This window comes from Capsicum annuum, chromosome 7 (assembly GCF_002878395.1).
Source record: "Capsicum annuum cultivar UCD-10X-F1 chromosome 7, UCD10Xv1.1, whole genome shotgun sequence".
Lineage (NCBI taxonomy): Eukaryota > Viridiplantae > Streptophyta > Magnoliopsida > Solanales > Solanaceae > Capsicum > Capsicum annuum.
Window position 1 is genome coordinate 10,405,369 of NC_061117.1, and position 4,313 is coordinate 10,409,681.

The following is a 4,313-nucleotide window of genomic DNA, read 5'->3' on the forward strand; positions in this document are numbered from 1 at the left end:
CAGGAAATTGACAATTGGGAATTTGGACCTCTTAATAACACGCCAATATCATAGAGGACCACTGAAATATGACAATTTCCATTTTGGCATCCACCACTACTCGGGGAGTGCCCAGGTGGAACACTGCATTACTAACAATGCTCTAACTTCTTCACCAAGTGTCGAATTTGGTCGAATTTGATATCGATGGAAAGCTTATTCAATTTACAACACAATGAAAGGTATAAATATAGAAAATTACATATGAAATAAAGTTTATTCATTTTTTAAGAACACTCTTAACATTCTAAGAATGAATTTTAAGCTAGAAAAAACATGGGGTTTTATAGAGTCTCAAATGTAGTGTCTTTGACTTGAACTAAATGATAGATACACCCTTTGGAAATTAACTTTTTGGCTTTAAGATAAGATATGAAATGACTATTGGGAGACACTGAATTACCTGAACACTCAAAGACTGGCTCATCTTGAAACTGAAACTCCACCACTCGGATGAGACAATCTATAGAAGCATAACAAGAATGGAGATAATCCATACTAAGAATAATATCAAAATCAACCATATCTAAATCTATCAATTCTGCTAACATGATTTTATGAAGTACAGTGATAGGATACTTTATATAGATTTGTTTAGCAACAATCGACTCAGCTACTGGAGTAGAAACCAAGAAGGGTTCAGGAATCTTTTTAGAACTTATCTCAAAATTCACTGCAACTAATTGGGTCACATAAGAGAAACTCGACCCAAGGTCTAACAACACATCGACATTAAGATGAAAGAAATGAAGCATACCAGTAACAACATCTGGTGAATCCTCCTACTCCTGATGGGATGGTAAAGCAAAAAACTAATTCTAGCGCTGACCGTCACTGGTACTAGATGATGTACCCTAAGGCAGGACTGGGCAACCTACAGGAGCTGGTGCACTAGAAGCCTTAGTCTGGGGACAAACATCTCTATTTCCTTGCTTAGCATACGAATAATTTATAATATTGTGATCAAACTTACCATAACCAAAACAACCCTTATGGCCAGCTAAACACTCACTAGGATGACTCTTACCACACCTAGAACATGGAGGATAATTGGGTCCACCACGCATACTATTCTGGGATTGAGACATAGAAGACTTACCCCATTGCTCCTGTCTACCTCTGAGAGTAGGAATACTAGCTGAATATGGTGCTGGCATAGATGAATGATTCTGAAACTGAATGATTCCCTCCATGAGACCTAGCTTGGCCATGCTTAAACTTCCCTGTTCTAGCCTTCTTATTTACTCTTTCTTGTTCCTTCAAATTCTCTGCTTTGATCTGCTGTGCACATCATCAATCTAGCAAGATCCATGTCTCCAATAAGCATGGTAGTCCTACACTCCTTGACTACCAAGATAGACACTCCAGTAACAAACTTACACATACTTGTCCTAGGATTAGACATCATATCTGGGTCATACTTAGACAACTGATTAAATTTAAGGTAGTACACCTTCACTGTCATAGATCCCTGTCTAAAATTCACAAAATTCTCTATCTTAGCTTCCCTTATCTCATGTGGGAAGAACCTATCTAGAAAAGCATCTTAAAATACCTACCAAATCATATGAGTTGCATTCTCACCTCTACCATTTCTGCACATAACTACCCAATCATAAGCTACATCCATCAATCTATAGGATGCTAATCCTACACTCTGCTCCTAAAAAAACATGCATAATCTAGGTGATCTTCTTCACCTCATCTAAGTAAAGCTGTGGGACCTCACCTTCTTTCGACCCAAAGAACTATGGCAGATTCCTTCTCATAAAGTCTCTATTCTAGCTGCTGCTAAATCCCTATTCTGCTAAAGTAGGACTATAGCTTGATTTTGGTGGTTGCCCTGAATATTGGTAGTCACAGCTTAGGCCAAAGCCTAAAAGGCAACCCTAAACTCAGCATGGGATACATTCTTATTCAAAGAATCAGCGGGCTGGGGTGGCTGGTTACTATTTCTGTGGGCATTAGCTTGGCGAGGAGATACATTCAATAGTTGTCACATGAAAGCATGAGTTAAAAGAAGATAGAGATAATGTAAGCAGGATAGATTATGAAAGAAAGAGATAATTCCTAAGAACATTCCGTAGCCTCTTGTTCATAAATATGGCACACTTCTTACCCATGATCAAGACTATGTAACGTGGCTTGTCTGACTCCCTAGAACTCTTAAGAACCTTAGGCTCTGAACCTACATTATGCGACAATGTAGCACATAGATGTATATATGGATTAGTACTTTGAGGATGTACTGAGTATATGGGGTGAATTCATAAGAAAAACATCATCTCATAATCATCATTTATAAAATAATGCATGCTAAATGTAAATAATTCAGATAGGCTAGAATATCTGAAATATTGAAATATGTAGCAATAAGAATCCAAACATACTTTATATAAATCTCATGAGCCATAATATTTAGTTCTAAAAGTTGTACTTGTATTCCCTTTTTAAATCATACTGTCTAAGTGTAGAAAAGACTCACTCTTAAATCTAAAATCTAAAAGCTAAAATTTGTAACAATAATTTTTCTGTAAAGCGTAATCTAAGTAAAAATGTGAGCCTTTATACTAGTTTTCTAAAAGATTTTCTGTTATTCTTTTGATATTAGGGAAATCTTTCAAAACTCTTCTTTTCTAGTAGGGAGAATGCTTTAAAATATTCTTAAAATTCTTTACTGATAGGGAGAATACTTTAAAACTATTTTGAAAATTCTTTACTGATACGAAGAATACTTTAAAACTATTCTAAAAATTCTTTACTGATAGGGAGAATACTTTAAAACTATTTTGATAATTCTTTACTAATAAGCAGAATACTTTAATACTATTCTAAAAATTCATTACTGATAGGGAGAATACTTTAACCGACATAAACCATGTGAGATAACATGGAACCTAACGTCTTACCCATATTGGGGAGAGCTGTTCTACCCTTGCCATTAGAATAGAACCTAATCCATGTGATCGATCACAAGCTAAATCTGTCATCCATATAGAAATAGAAATAATCTGATAATCTGTACCTACCTTGGCTATGTAGTTCTGTGAAAGTAGGATGTGCTAAACCTATACTTACTGCTCGGTGCTAAATATGAATGCTTTTTTATATGTAAGCTCATTCTGTTGAAAATACACTTTAGAACTAGCATAAGGGTTTATCTAAAACCAATTATGCATTTATCTAATAAAATCTATAAATAAAGCTGATTTAAATTCTGTTATCTATAATAATCTAAAAAGTGGGATTCCATAGCTAAATCAATTATCAAAAGATCAAAGCTATTTCTGAAAACTAAAAATAATCTGTTCATAAGATGCTTAAAGTATCATCTTTCTTGAAATAATAATATTCAATCTCAGGGTGGTAACCCATGCATCAATTTCATGTTAAAACATCATAATAATCATGCTTGATAATGAAAACAATGATAATTTATCTCAAAATCTATAATTTACTGCAATAGGCATGAAAATGTGAAAATAAACATGCAATTCATCTTGAAAATATCTCTAAAACTCATAACTTTGCAAACAACAATAATGGGTAAGAACCCTAACTCAAAAATCATGTAATATCATTCAAAATCATATGAATTTAATGTAAAAGCTTGATTTTTGGGCACAAGAATGGAAAAAGATCCTTGTTCATAAACCCCACATACCTTGACAGATGATTAGATGAAGAAACTTGAGTTATTGATCCCTATTTGAGTTCTTGGGGATGAGTTGTTGATTATTTTGCCTTGGGAATCTTCAATTTTAAGCTTACTTGGAGAATCAACAGAAGAATTTGATATCTTGGAGAAGAAGCTTTGGAGTTCTAGGGTTTTGCTTGAGAGAAAATTGATGAATAATGAGCATAGTACACTTAGAATGGGTTTAATCTTGTGTTATTCACAAATTGGGGGCTTGAGAAATGACAAAAATGCCCTCTTTAAACTTCTATACGGAACTAAAAACGTAACAATATTCTGAACTGGATGGCCATCGCGATGTGCCACTATGGCTTACTGGAAAATGGATGAGTGGGAATTGTACATTCTCCACAATGCACTACCTTTGCGATGCCCCTTTAATATTCCATTTTGACCCCTGGCGTGATGTCCCACTATTGCATTGGGCTACTGGAAATTGACAATTGGGAAATTAGCCCTCTCCGTGATGCACCAATATCACGTCGGTCTACTGGAATGGAACAATTAGGAATTTTGGTTTCTCCGTGATGCGGAACTATCATGGAGGTCCATTATAATTTGACAATTATCATTTTAC